Source organism: Somniosus microcephalus, chromosome 4, assembly GCF_052327205.1.
Source record: "Somniosus microcephalus isolate GS21.2 chromosome 4, FLI_Smic_1.0, whole genome shotgun sequence".
NCBI classification, from domain to species: Eukaryota; Metazoa; Chordata; class Chondrichthyes; order Squaliformes; family Somniosidae; genus Somniosus; species Somniosus microcephalus.
The window spans coordinates 141,557,638-141,577,570 of NC_140990.1; the positions used below are offsets into that span (position 1 = coordinate 141,557,638).

At 45.5% G+C, this 19,933-nt stretch overlaps 1 pseudogene; it reads left to right on the forward strand.

Annotated features, from left to right (window-relative positions):
• The window catches only part of LOC147119860 (uncharacterized), a 62,299-nt pseudogene extending 42,568 nt beyond the window's left edge, over window positions 1-19,731 (forward strand).
• The last annotated feature ends 202 nt before the right edge of the window (window positions 19,732-19,933 follow it).

Consider the following 19,933-nt stretch of genomic DNA (forward strand, 5'->3'; position numbering starts at 1 on the left):
CTTGTTGTGAGTTAGGATGATGGATGAATGGGTTTTGGTGTGTGTGGTAAGATGATGTATGAATTTATCTTGTGTGAGTTATGATGATGGGGGAATGTGTCTTTGTGTGAGTTATAATGATGGGGGAATGTGTCTTTGTGTGAGTTATGATGATGGGGGAATGTGTCTTTGTGTGAGTTAGGATGATGGGTGAATGTGACATGATGTGAATTAGGAGGATGGGTGAAAGGGGCTTGGTGTGAGTTAAAATGTTGGGTGAATGGGGCCTGGTGTGAATTATGAGCATGTGTGAATGGGGTTTCGTGTGTGTAGGAAAATGGGTGAATTGGTCTTGGTGTGATTTAGGAAGGTGGGTGAAAGGGTCTTGGTGTGAGTTAGAATGATGCGTAAGTGGGTCTTGGTTTGAGTTAGGATGATGGGTGAAAGGCATGGTGTAAGTTAGGCTGAAAGTTGAATGTGCCTTGTTGTGAGGTAAGTTGGTTGGTGAGTGGGGCTTGGTGTGAGTTAGGATGATGGATGAATTGGGCTTGGTGTGAGTTTGGATGATGGGTGAATGGGGCTTGCTGTTATTTCGGATGATTGGTGAATGGGGCTTGGTGTGAGTTAGGATGATGATTGAATGGCAGTTGGTGCGAGTTAGGAAGATGGGTGAATGAGGCTTGGAGTGATTTAGGAGAATGCGTGGATGGGTTTTGGTTTGAGTTAGGGTGATGAGTGAATTTGGCTTGGTGTGAGTTTGGATGATGTGTAAATGGGGCTTGCTGTTAGTTCGAATGATTGGTCAATGGGGCTTGCTGTTAGTTCGGATGAGTGGTGAATGGGGCTTGCTGTTATTTCAGATGATTTGCGAATGGGGCTTGCTGTGAGTTAGGATGATGGAAGAATGGCTCTTTGTGTGCGTTAGGATGATGGGTGATTGGGTTTTGGTATGAGTTAGGATAATTGGTGAATGGGCCTTGATGTGAGTTAGGACAATGTGTGAATGTTTCTTGGTGTGAGTTAGGAGGATGGGTGAATGAGTCTTCGTGTGAGTTAGGATGAAGGGTGAATGGGTCTTTGTGTGAGATAGGATGATGGGTGAATGGGTCTTGGTGTGACTTAGATGATGGGTGAATGGGGCTTGATGTGAGTTACGATGATGTGTGAATGGGGCTAGGTGTAACTTAGGATGATGGCTGAAAGGGGCTTGGTGTGATTTAGGAAGGTGGGTGAATGGGTCTTGATGTGAGTTAGGATGACGGGTGAATGGGTATTGGTGTGAGTTAGCATGATGTGTGAATGGGGCTTGGTGTAACTTAGGATGATGGATGAATGGGGCTTTGTGTGATTTAGGAAGGTGGGTGAATGGGTATTGGTGTAAATTAGGATGATGGGTGAATGGGGCTTTGTGTGACTTAGGATGATGGGAGAAATTGGCTTTGTGTGCGTTATAATGATGGGTGATTGTCTCTTGGTGTGAGTTAGGTTGATGGGGGAATGGCCTTTTGGGAGATACGGAGATGGGTGAATGGGGTTTGCTATGAGTTAGGATGATTTATGAATGGGGCTTGCTGTGAGCTAGGATCATGGATGAATGCTTTTAGTGTGCGTTACGCTGATGGGTGAATGGGGCATGGTGTAATTAGAATGATGGGTGAATGGGTCTTGGTCTGAGTTAGGATGATGTTTGTATAGGTCTTGGTGTGTGTTAGACTGATGGGTGAATGTTCTTGGTGCGAGTTCGGATGATGGGTTAATGGGGCTTGGTGGGAGTTAGAATGATGGGTGAATGGGGCTTGGAGTGATTTAGGGTGATGTGTGAATGGGGCTTGGTGTGAGTTATTATGATTGGTGAATGGGGCTTGGTGTGAGTTCGGATGATGATTGAATGGGGCTTGGTGCGAGTTAGGAAGATGGGTGAATGAGGCTTGGAGTGAATTAGGATGATGGGTGAATGGGGCTTGGTTTGAGTTAGGATGATGGATGAATGTGACATGATGTGAGTTAGGATGATGGGTGAATGGGACAAAATGTGAGTTAGGATGATGGGTGAATTGTGCCTGGTGTGAGTTACAAGGATGGGTGAATGGGGATTCGTGTGTGTTAGGATAATGGGAGAATTGGACTTGGTGGGAGTTATGAAGATGCGGGAATGGCCTTGGTGTGAGCTACGAAGATGGGTGAATGGGGCTTGGTGTGAGCTAGGATCATATGTAAATGGGGCTAGCTGCGAGTTATGATGATGGGTGAATGTGGCTTGCTACGAGCTAGGATGATGAATGAATGTGTTTTATTGCGAGTTAGGATGACGCGTGAATGTGGCATCGTGTAAGTTAGGATGAGAGTTGAATGCGCCTTGTTGTGAGTTAAGATGATTGGTGAATGGGGCTTGGTGTGATTTAGGGTGATGCGTGAATGGGGCTTGGTGTGAGTTATTATGATTGGTGAATGGGGCTTGGTGTGAGTTCGGATGATGATTGAATGGGGCTTGGTGCGAATTAGGAAGATGGGTGAATGAGGCTTGGAGTGAGTTAGGATGATGGGTGAATGGGGCTTGATGTGAGTTAGATTGATATGTGAATGGGGCTTGGCGTGAGTTAGGATGATGGGGGAATTGGTCATTGTGTGAGTTAGGATAATGGGTGAATTGGGGCTTGGTGTAAGTTAGGATGAAGAGTGAATGTGATTTGGTGTGAGTTAGGATGATATGTGAATGGGGCTTGGTGTGAATTAGGAGGATGTGTGAATGGGGTTGGTGTACGTTAGGATGATGGGGGAATGGGTCTTTGTGTGATTTAGTATGATGGGTGAATGGGGCTTGGTGTACGTTAGGGTGATGGGTGAATGGGGCTTGGTGTGTTTTAGAATGATGGGTGAACAGTTCTTGGTTTGGGTTAGGATTTCGGGTGAATGGAGCTTGGTGTGAGTTAGGATGACGGGTGAAGCGGTTTGGTGTAAGTTAGTATGATGGTTGAATGGGTCTTGTTGTGAGTTAGGGTGATGGATGAATGGGTCTTGGTGTGTGTGGTAAGATGAAGTGTGAATTTGTCTTGTGTGAGTTAGGTTGATGGGGGAATGTGTCTTGGTGTGAGTTAGCATGATGGGTGAGTGTGTCTTGGTTTGAGTTAGGATGATCGGTGAATGGGACATGATATGAGTTAGGATGATGGGTGAAAGGGGCTTGTGAGTTAGGATGTTGGGTGAATGGGGCATGGTGAGAGTTAGGCTGATGGCTGAATGGGACAAAATGTGAGTTAGGATGATGGGTGAACTGGGCCTGGTGTGAGTTACGAGGATGGGTGAATGGGGCTTCGTGTGTGTTAGGATGATGGGAGAATTGGGCTTGGTGGGAGTTATGATGATGCGGGAATGGCATTGGTGTGAGCTACGAAGATGGGTGAATGGGGCTTGGTGTGAGATAGGATGATGGGTGAATGGGGATAACTGCGAGCTATGATGATGGGTGAATGTGGCTTGCTACGAGCTAGGATGATGAATGAATGTGTTTTATTGCGAGTTAGGATGACGCGTGAATGTGGCATCGTGTAAGTTAGGATGAGAGTTGAATGCGCCTTGTTGTGAGTTAAGATGATTGGTGAATGGGGCTTGGTGTGAGTTAGGATGATGATTGAATGGGGCTTGGTGCGAGTTAGGAAGGTGGTGAATGGTGCTTGGAGTGAGTTAGGATGATGGGTGAATGGGGCTTGATGTGAGTTAGAATGATATGTGAATGGGGCTAGGTGTGAGTTAGGATGATGGGAGAATGGGTCTTTTTGTGAGTTTGGATGATGTGTGAATGGGGCTTGGTGTGAATTGGGCTGATGTGTGAATGGGGCTTGGTGTACGTTAGAATGATGGGGGAATGGGGCTTTGTGTGAGTTAGGATGATTGGTGAATGGGGCTTGGTGTACGTTAGGATGATGGGTGAATGGGGCTTGGAGTGTTTTAGGATGATTTTTGAATGGTTCTTTGTTTGGGCTAGGATTTTGAGTGAATGGGTTTGGTGTGAGTTAGTATGATGGTTGAATGGGTTTGTTGTGTGTTAGGATGATGGATGAATGTGTCTTGGTGTGTGTGATAAGATGATGTGTGAATTTGTCTTGTGTGATTAAGGTTGATGGGGGAATGTGTCTTGGTGTGAGCTAGCATGATGGGTGAATGTGTCTTGGTTTGAGTTAGGATGATGGATGAATGGGACATGATGTGAGTTAGGATGATGGGTGAATGGGACAAAATGTGAGTTAGGATGATGGGTGAATTGTGCCTGGTGTGAGTTACAAGGATGGGTGAATGGGGATTCGTGTGTGTCAGGATGATGGGAGAATTGGACTTGGTGGGAGTTATGAAGATGCGGGAATGGCCTTGGTGTGAGCTACGAAGATGGGTGAATGGGGCTTGGTGTGAGCTAGGATCATATGTAAATGGGGCTAGCTGCGAGTTATGATGATGGGTGAATGTGGCTTGCTACGAGCTAGGATGATGAATTAACGTGTTTTAGTGCGAGTCAGGATGATGTGTGAATATTGCAAGGTGTAAGTTAGGCTGAGAGTTGAATGGGCCTTGTTGTGAGTTAAGATGATTGGTGAATGGGGCTAGGTGTGAGTTAGGATGATGATTGAATGGGTGTTGGTGCATGTTTGGAAGATGGGTGATTGGGGCTTGGACTGGTTTAGGATGATGCGTGAATGGCCTTGCTATGAGTTAGGATGAAGGGTGTTTGTGGCTTGGTGTGAGTTGGGATGATGAGTGAATGGGTCTTTGTGTGACTTAGGATGATGGGTGAATGGGTGTTGTTGTGAGTTACCAAGATGGGTGAATGGGGCTCGGTGTGTGTTAAGATGATGGGTGAATGGGCCTTGGTCGGAGTTGGATGATGCGTGAATGTGTCTTGATGTGATTTAGGATGATGAGTGAAAGGGTCTTGGTGTGAGTTAGGAAGATGTGTGAATGTTTCTTGGTGTTTTTTAAAATTCATTGATGGGTTGTGGGCGTCGCTGGCTACGCCTGCATTTAGTGCCCATCTTGAGAAGATGGTGGTGAGCTGCCTTCATGAACCGCTGCAGTCCATATGATGTAGGTACACCCAAAAGGCTGTTAGGAAGGGAGTTCCAGGATTTTGGCCCAGCGACAGTGAAGGAACGGCGATACAGGTCCAAGTCAGGATGGTGTGTGGCTTGGAGGGGAAATTGTAGGTGGTGATGTTCCCATGCGTCTGCTGCCCTTGTCCTTCTAAGTGGTAGAGGTCGCGGGTTTGGAAGGTGCTGTTGAAGGAGCTTTGGCGAGTTGCTGCAGTGCATCTTGTCGATGGTACACACTGCAGCCACAGTGCGCCGGTGGTGGAGGGAGTGAATGTAGAAGGTGGTGGATGGAGTGCCAATCAAGCAGGCTGCTTTATCCTGAATGGTGTCGAGCTTCTTGAGTGTTGTTGGAGCTGCACTCATCCAGGCAAGTGGAGAGTATTCCATCACACTCCTGACTTGTCCCTTGTAGATGGTGGAAAGGTTTAGGGGAGTCAGGAGGTGAGAAACCCACCGCAGAATTCCCAGCCTCTGGCCTGCTCTTGTAGCCACAGTATTTATATGGCTGGTCCAGTTCAGTTTCTGATCAATGGTAACCCCCCAGGATGTTGATAGTTGGGGATTCAGCGATGGTAATGCCATTGATTGTCAAGGGGAGGTGGTTAGAGTCTCGCTTGTTGGAGATGGTCATTGCCTGGCACTTGTGTGGTGCGAATGTTACTTGCTACTTGTCAGCCCAAGTCTGAATGATGTCCAGGTCTTGTTGCATATGGACACAGACTGCGTCAGTATCTGACGAGTCTCGAATGGTGCTGAACAGTGCAATCATCAGCGAACATCCCCACTTCTGACCTTATGATGGAGGGAAGGTCATTGATGAGACAGCTGAAGATGATTGGGCCAAGGACACTGCCCTGATGAACTCCTGCAGTGTGTGAGTTAGGATGATGGGTGAATTGGACTTGGTGTGAGTTAGGATGATGTGTGAATGTGTCTTGGTGTGAGTTAGGATGATGTGTGAATGTGCCTTGGTGTAACTTAGGATGATGCCTGAAAGGGGCTTGGTGTGATTTAGGATGGTGGGTGAATGGGTCTTGGTGTGAGTTAGGGTGAATTGTGAATGGGTCTTGGTGTGTGGTAGGCTGATGGGTGAATGGGGCTTGGAGTGTTGGATGATGGGTGAATCGGGATTGCTGTTAGTTAGGATGATTGGTGAATGGGGCTTGCTGTGAGTTAGGATGATGGATGAATGGCTTTTAGTGTGCGTTAGGATGAAGGATGAAAGTGTCTTGGTGTGAGTTAGGATGATGGGTGATTCGGTCTTAGTGTGAGTTCTGATAATTGGTGAATGGGACTTGGTGTGAGTCAGGATGATGGGTGAATATGTCTTTGTGTGTGTTAGGATGATGGGTATTTGGGTCACGTTGTGAGTTATGATGATGGGCGATTAGTTCTTGGTGTGACTTAGGATGATGGTTTAATGGCCTAGAAATTCGGTATCGCCGCGCCAGGTCTTTAGCGCCCGAAATTTTGCGCTCGCCCGGATTCCCGTAGCGCCCGCCTGAAATTCAGTTGCGACGGCCCAAGACGGAGGCGGGCGCTATTGCAGGGTTTGGCCGCCTCGCTTGGGGTGATGACAGTCAGTTTCAGGCATCCAGCTGCCGCTGCAGCACCCGATGCGCTGCGGCAGGCTGGGGTACTGCAGGCCTCCTCCTTCTCTTAAGGAGGAGCTGCCTGCAGCCGTGAGATCGCCGCTGGATTCCCCCGGCAAATGAGCCCGGCACCACGGAGAAGTGCCGGGCTCGCGGGAGTCAGACACCAATGCCGCGGGGGGGTGGTGCAGGAGTCCGGGGAGGGAGATGCGGCCAGGCGGCCGCCGGGAAAGCGGCCGGCCGCCCCTCCACCTTTATGCACAGGCCTTTCGGAGCTGCAAGGCCCCGTTTTTCAAACGCTGTTTGCGGCTGCCACGGGCGAGGCGGCCGCAACTGAATTTGGCGGTCGGCATGGAATCGCATTGGAACAGGGGCGCTGCGCACACCAATGACGTCATCGGTGCCGGTGCAGCGCTACCGGCTAACGCCGATGTTAGGGACCAACTGAATTTCGGGCGCTAAAAACTTCCGGCGTCAACCACTCTATAGCCAATAAGTGGGCGCAAACGCGACTGAATTTCGAGGCCAATGTGTCTTGTTGTGAGTTAGGATGATGGGAGTATGGGACTTGGTTTGAGTTATGTTGATGGGTGATTGGGTTTTGGTGTGAGCTAAAATGGTATGTGAATGGGGTTGGGTGTGATTTAGGATGATGGGTGAATTTTCCTTGTGTGAGTTAGGATGATATGTGAATATGGCTTGGTGTGAGTTACGATGATGGGGGAATGTGTCTTTGTATGATTTAGGATGATGGGTGAATGGGGCTTGGTGTAAGCTAGGATGAGGGGTGAATGGGGATTGGTGTGAGTTAGCATGATGTGTGAATGGGGCTTGGTGTGAATTAGGATAATGTGTGAACGGGGCTTGGTGTACGTTAGGATGATGGGGGAATGGGGCTTTGTGTGAATTAGGATGATGGGTGAATTGGGCTTGGTATACGTTAGGATAATGGGTGAATGGGGCTTGGAGTGATTTAGGATTTTGTGTGAATGGGGCTTGGTGTGAGTTAGGGTGATGGGTGAATGGGTTTGGTGTGAGTTAGTATGATTGTTGAATGGACCTAGTTGTGAGATAGGATGATGGATGAATGGGTCTTAGTGTGTGTGGTATGATGATGTGTGAATTTTCCTGGTGTGAGTTAGGATGATGGGGGAATATGTCTTGGTGTGAGTTAGGATGATGGGCGAATGTGTCTTGGTTTGAGTTAGGATGATGGGTGAATTGGGCTTGTTGGGAGTTGTGATGATGCGGGAATGGCCTTGGTGTGAGTTGCGAAAATGAGTGAATGGGGCTTGGTGTGAGATAGGATGATGTGTAAATGGGGTTAGCTGCGAGTTATGATGATGGTTGAATGTGGCTTGCTACGAGCTAGGATGATGAATGAATGTGTTTTCGTGCGAGTCAGGATGATGTGTGAATATGGCATGGTGTTAGTTAGGCTGAGAGTTGAATGGGCCTTGTTGTTAGTAAAGATGATTGGTGAATGGGGCTTGGTGTGGTTTAGGATGATGATTGAATGGGGGTTGGTGCAAGTTAGGAAGATGGGTGAATGGGGCTTGGAATGGTTTAGGATGATTCGTGAATTGGTCTTCGTATATGTTAGGATGATGGGTGAATGTAGGCTATGATGATGGATGATTGTGTCTTGGTGTGAGTTAGGATGAAGGGGGAAAGGGTTTTGCTGTATATTAGGATGATGGGTGAAAGGGTCTTGGTGTAGGTTAGGATGATGGATGATTGTGTCTTGGTGTGAGCTAGGAGGATGGGTGAGTGTCTCTAGTTGTGAGTTAGGATGATGGGTGAATGCATCTTCGTAGGTGTTAGGATGTGTTATGATGATGTGTGAATGTGTCTTCGTGTGAGTTAGGATGATGGGTGAATGCGTCTTTGTGTGAGCTGGATGATGTGTGAATTGGGCTGGGTGTGAGTTAGGATGATGCATGAATGTGTCTTCGTTTGAGTTATGATGATGGGTGAATGCGACTTTGTGTGAGTTAGGATGATGTGTGAATGGGGATTGGTGTGAGTTAGGATGTTGGGTGAATGTGTCTTGGTGTGAGTTAGGATGATGGGTGAATGGGCGTATGTGTGAGTTAGGATGACGGGTGAATGGGGCTTGGTCTGATTAGGATGATGTGTGAATGGGGCTTGGGGTAAGTTATGATGATGGGTGAATGGGGATTTGTGTGGGTTAGGTTGATTGGTGAATGGGTCTTGGCGTGAGTTAGAATGATGGGTGAATGGGGCTTGTCATGAGTTTGGATGATGATTGAATTGGCCTTGCTGCGATTTAGGATGATGTGTGAATGGGGCTTGGTGTAAGTTAGGATGATGGGTGAATGGGGCTTGGTCTGAGTTTGGGTGATGTTTGAATGGGGCTTGATGTGAGTTAGGATGATGGGTGAATGGGGCTTGGTGTGAGTAAGGGTGAAGGGTGCATTGGGCATGGAGTGATTTCGGATGATGCGTGAAAGTGTCTCGGTGTGAGTTGCGATGGGGGGTGAATGGTTCTTCGTGTGAGTTAGGATCATGTGTGAATGGGCCTTGGTGTGAGTTTGGATGATAGGTGAATGTGTCTTTGTGTGATTAGGATGATGGGTAAATGGGGCTTTGTGTGAGTTAGAATGATGTGTAGATGGGGCTTGGTGTGAATCAGGATGCTGGTTGAATGGGTCTTGGTGTGAGTTAGGATGATGTGTGAATGGGGCTTGGTGTAAGTAAGTATGATGCTTGAATGAGGCTTGGTCTGGATTAGGAAGATGGGTGAATGGGTCTTAGTGTGAGTTAGAAAGGTGGTTGAATGGAGCTCGGTGTTAGTTAGTATGATGCTTGAATGGGGCTTGGTGTGGGGTAGGATGAGCTGTGAATGGGGCTTGGTGTAAGCTAGGATGATGGTTGATTGGTTTTTCGATTGATCTAGGATTTATGGTGAATGGGTGTTGTTGTGAGTTTGGAAGAGGGATGAATGGGTCTTGGTGTGTGTGGTAAGATGATGTGTGAATTTTTCTTGTGTGAATTAGGAAGATAGGTGAATGTGTCTTGGTGTGAGTTAGGGTGATGAGTGAATGTGTTTTGGTTTGAATTAGAATGATGTGTGAATGGGACATGATGTGAGTTTGGCTGATGGGTGAATGGGGCTTGGTGTGAATAAGGATGATGCGTTAATGTGTCTTGGTGTGAGTTAGGATGATGGGTGAAAGGGCCTTGGTGTGAGTTAGGACGTTGGGTGAATGCGGCATGGTGAAAGTTAGGATGATGGGTGAATTGGGCTTGGTGTGAGTTATGATGATGCAGGAATGGCCTTGGTGTGAGATAGGATGATGGGTGAATGGGGCTAGCTGCGAGTTATGACGTTGGGTGAATGTTGCTTGCTACAAGCTAGGATGATGAATGAATGGGTTTTAGTGCAAGTTAGGATGATGCATGGATGTGGCATGGTGTAAGTTACGCTGATAGTTGAATGGGCCTTGGTGTGAGTTAAGGTGATTGGTGAATGGGGCTTGGTGTGAGTTAGGATGATGATTGAATGGAGGTTGGTGCGAGTTAGGAATATGGGTGAATGGGGCTTGGAGTGAATTAGGATGATGCGTGAATGGGTCTTGGTTTGAGTTAGGATAATGGCTGAAAGGATCTTAGTGTAGGAAAGGATGATGGATGATTGTGTCTTCCTGTGAGTTAGGATGATGGGTGAATGGGTCTTGGTGAGTTAGGATGAGTTGGTGAATGGGGCTTGGTGTGAATTAGCAAGATGGGTGAATGTGTCTTGGTGTGAGTTAGGATGATGGGTGAATGTGTCTTCATGTGAGTTAGGACGATGCATGAAAGAGTCTTCGTGTGAGTTATGATGATTGTGAATGGGGCTTCATGTGAGTTAGGATGATGGGTGAATGGATCTTTCTGTGAGTTAAGATGATTGGTGAATGGGGCTTGGTGTGAGATAGGATGATATGTGAATGGGCTTGGTGTGAGTTAGGGTTAGGCGTGAAAGTTTCTTTATGTGAGTTTGGATCATGGGTGATTAAGTCTTGGTGTGAGTTAGGATGATGGGTGAGTGTGGCTGGGTGTGAGTTAGGTTGATGGGTGAATGCGTCTTCGTATATGTTAGGATGATGGGTGAATGTGTCTTCATGTGTGTTATGATGATGGGTGAATGTTTATTTGTGTGAGTTAGAATGTGTCTTGCTGTGAGTTAGGTTGATGGGTTAATGGGTCTTTGTGTGAGTTAGGATGATTGGTGAATGGGGCTTGGTCTGATTAGGATGATGGGTGAATGGGGATTGGTGTGAGTTCGGATGATGGGTGAATGGGTCTTGGTGTGAGTTAGGATGATGTGTGAATGGGGCTTTACGTGAGATAGGGTGATGTTTGAATTGGTCTTGCTGTGATTTAGGATGGTTGGTGAATGCGGCTTGATTTAAACATAGAAACATAGAAGATAGGAGCAGGAGTAGGCCATTCGGCCCCTCGAGCCTGCTCCGGCATTCAATGAGATCATGGCTGATCATCCAAATTCAGTACCCTGTCCCTGCCTTCTCCCCATATGCCTTGATCCCTTTAGCCTTAAGAAATATATCCAACAACTTGTTGAATATATTTAATGAACTGGCCTCCACCGCCCTCTGTGGCAGAGAATTCCACAGGTTCACCACTCTCTTGATGAAGAAATTCCTCCTCATTTCAATCCTAAATGGCTTACCCCTTAGCCTTAGACTATGACCCCTGGTTCTGGACTCCCCGACCATCGGAAACATCCTTCCTGCATCTAGTCTATCCAGGCCTGACAGAATTTTATAGGTTTCGATGAGAACCCCTCTCAATCTTCTAAACTCCAGTAAGTATATCGACACAATCTCTCCTCATACGTCATTCCTGCCATCCCAGGTATCAGCCTGGTGAATCTTCGCTGCCCTCCCTCCATGGCAATAAAGTCCTTCCTCAGATAAGGCGACCAAAACTGCACACAATACTCAAGATGCGGTCTCACCTAGGCCCTGTACAACTGCAGCAAGACATCCTTGTTCCTGTACTCGAACCCTCTTGCTACGAAGGCCAACATACCATTTGCCTTCTTACCTGGCTGCTGCACCTGCATGCTTACCTTCAGCGACTGGTGCACAAGAACACCCAGGTCTCTTTGCACTTCCCCTTCTCCCAATCTATTGCCATTCAAGTAAAAGTCTGCCTTCCTGTTTATGCCACCAAAGTGGATAACCTCACATTTATCCACATTATTGTGCATTTGCCATGTTTCTGCCCAATCACCCAACCTGTCCAAATCATACTGGAATTTCACGACATCCTCCTCACAGCATACTCTCCCACCCAGCTTTGTGTCGTGTGCAAATTTCGAGATATTACATCCAATTCCCTCGTCCAGATCATTAATATATATTGTGAACAGCTGGGGTCCTAGGACCAATCCTTGCGGTACCCCACTAGTCATTGCCTGCCACTTGGAAAATGACCCGTTTATTCCAACTCTTCGCTTTCTATCGTATGGAGATGCCGGTGTTGGACTGGGGTGGACCATAGATCATGAACCCACTCAAGTCGACCTACAACACAGACTACGCTAAGAGACTCTGCTGTCGTACCTCTCGCACACTCCTCAACCATCTCGTACACCAGCTCTACAGCAGACGCCGCAACCTCGAAATGGAGAGAGAGTCCATGTTCTCAGCCTGTGCTCAAGACATAACAGACCAGCTACGAGACACCGCCAAACAGATGAGGCAACGGAACTACACTGCCTACATGCACAACAAGAACAGGAAGCTTGAGAAACTCGGCATCACCACTGTCGAAGTTTCGACTGTTCAATAAGACTCTGTGAAACAAAGTGATCGTCAAAGGCAGACTTTATTTAACTACTTGCTAGCAAGGGGAGCTTCACGTAGGCAATGGCTATCGTGACTTCTCCGAATACATGGACAAAAACACCTCTTTTTATACACAAAGAGCAAAACCTTTTATCACATGGTATGGTATTGAGACACAACTAAATAACATTAAGGAAGAGATGAGTAAGAAATGTTTAAGGTCAACAAGAAGATGACTAAAGGGTCAGCAGAGCCTCGGTGTCTTAAGATAAGGTTAGCCCATAGAAAATCAAAAGTCATGATGCAGGAATACCTTTAAATAAAGTTAATTAATTTTACACAATGGAGACGGTTTGTCTCTCACTTTGGTTCTGGACATTCATACGAATGTTTACAGTACATGTCCTTTGGTTTATCATGCTTTTGTTCTGTTAAGCTTATCTTGTTTATGGAACTGTCTAGCCTGCAAGCTACAAAGGAGTCACATCCTCTTCCTTAAACCGTTTCCTAATATGGGCCTGCCCGTTTCCCCTTATGTTATACTGTGTGAAGCCATTTTAGCCTGTTGAAACAGTTCCAGACTCCATTTTAATATAAGAGAGTATGTGTGCTTATTTTATACTAATATGTGTGGATATATATATCTATATGCTGATGCACTTCTACATTCCCCCATTTTGTCCTTCCTAGGACAATATAGCCCACATTAATTCTTTCAGTCCCTTTTGTCGGTCCTCGTTTCTTTCGGGGTTCTTCGTTATCTCTCTGACAGCTTACACATACCATCTCGATGATTTCATACAGCGTAAACAATAATTTCATCGTTTCAAGTCCCTTTTTTTTTTAAATGTCCCCGTCTGGTGCCTTCTTACAATGGGATGCGTGTATCCAAGTCGGTGTTTCCTTGATTTTAACAGCTGTGTTTGTTGTCAGGAGTACTTGGTATGGCCCTTCAAAGCGTGGCTGTAGTCCGTTCTTTCTTTTGAAGACCTTTACGTATACGTTATCTCCTGGTTCCAAGTTATGGCACCTTCCTTCCGCTGGTTCCGTTTGCGCCTCTTTTACCTGCTGGTGAAAGCTGGAAATACATCTAGTTAATGCAATACAATAGTTTAACATGTTCTCATCCATTTTATGGATGTCCATTTGCTTAACCGTAAGTGGCGCTGAAAATGGCAGTCTTAGGGGTCGTCCCATAACAATCTCTTGTGGCGATAGTCCGGTTGTCCTGTTAGTTGCTGCTCGCATTGTCATCAATGCTAGGGGTAATAGTTCGACCCATTTAAGTCCAGTTTCATTGCAAAATTTAGAAAGTTTATTCTTCAGCATACCATTATATTTTTCTACCAGTCCCGCTGACTGTGGATGATAGCTGCAGTAGAAGTCCATTGTCACTTGAAAGTTGTGCTGGTATACCAAATCGTGGTACAATTTCTTTTAACAAACATTTTGCAACAGTAACTGCATCATTTTTTTACATGGAAAGGCTTCAATCCATCGTGAAAACACATCTACAATAACTAATACATACTTAAATCCTAAACATACCGGTAATTCAATTAAATCCATCTGTAAATGTACAAAGGGTCCTGTTGGATTTGGGTGGGAGGCAGCCTGTACCTTTTCCATTTTACCTGGGTTCATTGTTTGGCAGGTAATGCATTGTTCACTAATTTGTTTTGTAATTGTCACTGCCTGGTGAATACCAAGTTTGTGTGATATAGTCTGCCATCCCCCCTTTGCCTGCATGTGAACATGTGGACACATCAGGCAATCCATGGGAGTATTGACTTGGTAGCCACCATGCAGCCATCATGGTAGACCCATACTCCTTCAGGTGTTTTAAAACAAGAATCATTCACCCAAGCTAACACTTCGTCCGGACTGGCCTGTAATTGATAGGCCAAAACGTCATCAGTTGTGGGTGGGGGATTGTCTGGATCTTGATTTCTAAGAACATATGCAGACACTTGTGACCCTGTATCAGAAAGAGCAGCAGCCTTAGCTGCTCGATCCACCTTATCATTGCCCAAAGAAGCCTGGTCTTGATTGCTTGTATCTGCTTTGCATTTAATAACAGCAATTTTTTTTTAGGACACTGGAGAGCCTTTAAAAGGTTATCAATTTGTTCAGCATTTTTAACTGTAGATCCCGATGAAGTCAGGAATCCTCTAAGTTTCCAAATTTGACCATAATTATGAGTGACTCCAAATGCATACCAAGAGTCAGTATAAATATTCACTGATTTTCCTGTTGCTAAAATACATACTCTTGTAACGGCAAACAGTTCTGCTTGTTGTGCTGAAAAGAAAGATGGTGGTCAGCATACTTGGATAATTGAATGATCATCGGAAATGGCATATGCACTTTTTTTGCGAGCCCTTTTCATCTCTGAGGGCTGATCCATCCACATAAAATATAAAATCGCTATTGTCCAGAGGAGTTTCTACAATGTCTATACGAGGCTTAGTGATAAGCTGAGTCACTGATTCACAATGCCTCTTGGGTAGGTGATGCAATTAGCAGGTCGTCTACTTACTGTATGAGGGTTAGCCCATCGGTTAAGACAATGTTCTGTAAATCATGTTTGAGGCACTGCGAAAAGAGAGTTGAGCTTTCTGTATAGCCTTGTGGCAGCCTGGTCCATGTGTATTGGGTTCCTTTGAACGTGAAGGCAAACAGGAACTGGGAATCTTGGTGAATAGGAATGCTGAAGAAGGCTGAGCAGAGATCAATGACCGTATAATACCTTGAATTAGGAGGTATACTGGTCAGAATGGTGGCTGGGTTTGGGACCACCGGGTAGGCAGGGAGAACAGACTCGTTAACTGCTCTTAGGTCTTGAACCAACCCTGACTTATTCTCCACTCCTGTTGAACTGCAGCTTTTGATAGGCGTAGGACCATCTGTCCTAGATCAGAAGATTTGAATTCATACGCCACTGCTAGTGTACAGTGTGGCTTAGAGTCTTTTACCCTGAATAATTCCCATGCTGTTTGGGTCAACAAGATTGGTGACGCTATTCCTTCTTGCCCAATTAAAATTCTTCGGATTTTAAGTGAATATTTCTGATGCAGAAAGGGCTTGTAATTAATTGCCACTTCTAGATCTTCTCCCGTTTTGTCATAATAGGCTATACAGTGCAATTTATCATGCCAATGTCCCAAATTAAACTGCTTCTGGTATTCTGATACTGATCTTGTGGCATACTGCAATGCTCCCACAGCCATCAGTAATTGTTTACTGAGGTTGTCATCATGATTAGTCCAACAATACAAAATAGGAGAATTGTGGACCTGCAATGGGTACATCCCACATCTGTCAGTTGGAACATATACCTTCAGTCCTTTTTTCATACATGATATCACTGCTTTCATTTTACACAACAAATCTCTTCCTAATAAGTTGATGGGAACGTCTTCAGATAATAAGAATGCATGCTGTTCATGAAAGTCTTTCATCTGTACATCCAATGGAGTGGGCCATACCATAGTCTGGGTTGTTCCTGAAAGTCCTACACACTTGACACTCTGCTACAAGGTGCTCCTACTGCATATTGTTTAGTCAAGACCGAATTAGTTGCTCCAGTGTCTACCAAAAAATGGAACTTGTGTTCCATTCATATTTAAATTTATAAATGGCTCTTCCTTAGAATTTAATGATACTGCAGGCAATTGTACCACAGCCTGTTGTTCCTGGGCAATGTCTGGGGTGGGCTCTAAGTAACGTCATGCAAAACAATTTGGATTTTGTCCAAACTCTTCGTTTGGGCCACTTTGATTTCCCCAGGGATTGCTAGTTGTCCAATTAGTCTGTGGACAAGTGTAAACCTGGGCTTGGGTATTTCTGTTTCCGGATAAATTTTGTGGACCCTGCCAACCTTGATTTGTTTAACTTTTTGTTGTTTATTCTGTTCCTGATTAATCTCATCCCTCTTTTTATTATGTTTACTAACTTCTATACTTCGTTCGCGTCGCCTCTCTGCTTCCTTTTTCCAATCTGAGAAGGCTGCCCAATTTACTTTTTTTTTCCTTTTCTCTGCGGGTCTCTAGTTACGAGGCAATTCTCTAGACATGTTATTCTGTCTAAATTAAAGGTTCCGTCTATAGGGAATGGGTATTTGTCATTCTTGGTCCAATTAGACCATTTAGGTAAATCATTTGTGGATGATCGGCCACAATTTTGAAAAATATGGAAAGCTGGGGTTCCCCTTTCGGGGACCTTGCTTTGTGCAGCTCCCATCCTAGTTAGTTCTCAATTTCCACTAGCTGCACTTGTTCTGGGTCACAAGTTTTAGCCTCAACCCTCTTACGACCCCTACAGGATGACCAAAGTGCTGACAGCGATGAACAATAACATACAATAATAACAATCAAGAAAATACTAAGGAATAACTTGAAGGTCCAAACAGATACACAAAAGAACTCAGACATGAAATAACGTAGGTACAGTTATGCAGGCTTTCTACAAAAGCTAAATTACAATCCGACAGTTTTCTCGATCTGCGTGGTACGCTCTACAGATCGAGGCCTTATTTTACAAGCTTTTGACAACTAATGACTGAGTATCACGATCCTAAGTGCCTTTATGCCTCTCTGCCCACTTCAGGGTCCTGACCTTCGCGTGGGGGATTTCCCCTCTTAACAACCGGTCTAAGGCTGTGCGTTTGAGACAGGAACTTCCTTGTCCTAGTCGATCAACTCAGTCACCAACAGTTTTCCTTTAAATCTTTACAAACTTTACATATGCATATAAGCGTTATTTTACAAAACAGTTGTGTTTTATTTCTGAATCCTTATTCCATACTTATCCTTACTCTAACTGCCTATCTATCCTTCGGAATTACTAGGTAGTTCCTTCACAGATTACATCACTGTGCACTCTCTGCCTATCCTTCGAGCTAGTCTCTTCACAGGCCCTCTGGTACCCTTATTTCTTTCTTTCTGTGTCTATCCTTCAGGCTAATCCCTTCACAGTACACTCACATATATTGCGGAACTCAACCTGGTCGCGACCTTTCTGCTGTCTCCCTTTGTCTGACAGTTTTGAAACCTGAACCGGCAATCTCCTCCTCCTTTTAATGTCAAGATAAAAGAAGCAAAAGGTTACATAAGTTAACTCAAGTTCCAAACACACATGAGTCTTAACAGATCGCATTGCTCCCGTCGGAAGTGACAGACTACACCAACTATGTATCTGAAGAGAAATCCTTTTCTGTGAGAAAACCTCACTTATGGCCATTCAGGATTTGTCGTTAGCAAAGTATGGTGTCCTCGTCCGTGACTTACCGAAAGGCAGCAAGCGATCTCGGTGGGACCTCCAAGAAACTGTCGAAGTTTCGACTGTTCAATAAGACTCTGTGAAACAAAGTGATCGTCAAAGGCAGACTTTATTTAACTACTTGCTAGCAAGGGGAGCTTCACGTAGGCAATGGCTATCGTGACTTCTCCGAATGCATGGACAAAAACACCTCTTTTTATACACAAAGAGCAAAACCTTTTATCACATGGTATGGTATTGAGACACAACTAAATAACATTAAGGAAGAGATGAGTAAGAAATGTTTAAGGTCAACAAGAAGATGACTAAAGGGCAGCAGAGCCTCGGTGTCTTAAGATAAGGTTAGCCCATAGATAATCAAAAGTCATGATGCAGGAATACCTTTAGATAAAGTTAATTAATTTTATACAATGGAGACGGTTTGTCTCTCACTTTGGTTCTGGACATTCATACGAATGTTTACAGTACATGTCCTTTGGTTTACCATGCTTTTGTTCTGTTAAGCTTATCTTGTTTATGGAACTGTCTAGCCTGCAAGCTACAAAGGAGTCACATCCTCTTCCTTAAACCGTTTCCTAATATGGGCCTGCCCGTTTCCCCTTATGTTATACTGTGTGAAGCCATTTTGGCCTGTTGAAACAGTTCCAGACTCCATTTTAATATAAGAGAGTATGTGTGCTTATTTTATACTAATATGTGTGGATAGATATATCTATATGCTGATGCACTTCTACACCACCAGCAGCAAAGAAGCCTGCCCCGGTACCACGGTTGAAACCACAGGGAAGTCCATCGCCAACTTCTCCGACCACACCCTTCAACCAGATGAAATTGAAGTTCTCAGCCGAGGGCTCAATTTCTGCCCCACCACCAAAATGGTCCCCATCGGTCTCGCGGCAGACACAGAGGAATTCATCAGGAAAATGAGGCTCCGGGAAATCTTCCACAAATCCCAAGATGTCAGCAGCGAACCCAATGAGATAACCAATGATCCGGAACAGGAGACAGAGGGATCCGCAGTGCAGCAACTGAAGAAGAAAGAATCAAATTGGGCCCCTCCGGAGGGTCAGTGCCCTAAGCTTGACATGTATGCTCAAGCTGTCAGGAGAAGTATCAACGCCAGATTCATCAGCCGCACTCACAATACGGTCCAGAATGTCACCCGAGCACAACACAATGCCATCCACACTCTCAAGACCAACCGCAACATCGTCATCAAACCAGCAGACAAAGGAGGAGCCATCGTCATACAGAACAGAACGGACTATTGCAAAGAAGCATAACGAGAACGGGACAACCAGGAACACTACATACAGTTACCCGCAGATCCGACCAAATAACACACCCACCAACTCAACAAACTGATCAAGACCTTTGATCCAACCCTTCAAAGCATCCTACGCACTCTCATCCCACGTACTCCCCACGTGGGAGACTTCTACTGCCTCCCAAAGATACACAAAGCCAACACACCCGGATGTCCTATCGTATCAGGCAATGGAACCCTGTGTGAGAACCTCTCTGGATACATCGAGGGCACCCTGAAACCCATCGTACAGGGAACCTCCAGCTTCTGTCGTGACACAACAGACTTCTTACAGGAACTCAGCATCCACAGACAAGTTGAACCAGGAAAGCTCCTCGCCACGATGGATGTCTCAGCACTCTACACCAGTATCCCCCACGATGACGGCATCGCTGCAGCAGCCTCAGTACTCAACACCAACAACAGCCAATCTTCAGACGCCATCCTACAACTCATCTGCTTTATCCTTGACCACAATGTCTTCACCTTCGACAACCAGTTCTTTACCCAAACACACGGAACAGCCATGGGGATCAAATTCGCACCCCAATACGCCAACATCTTCATGCACAAGTTCGAGCAAGACTTCTTCGCTGCACAGGACCTCCAACCAATGCTATACACCAGATACATCGACGACATTTTCTTCCTATGCATCCATGGCGAAGAATCACTGAAAAGACTACACAATAACATCAACAAGTTCCATCCCACCATCAAACTCACCATGGACTACTCCTCAAAATCGGTTGCATTCTTGAACACATGAATCTCCATCAAAGACGGACACCTCAGCACTTAACTCTACCGCAAGCCCACGGACAACCTCAGGATGCTCGACTTCTCCAGCTTCCACCCTAACCACGTTAAAGAAGCCAT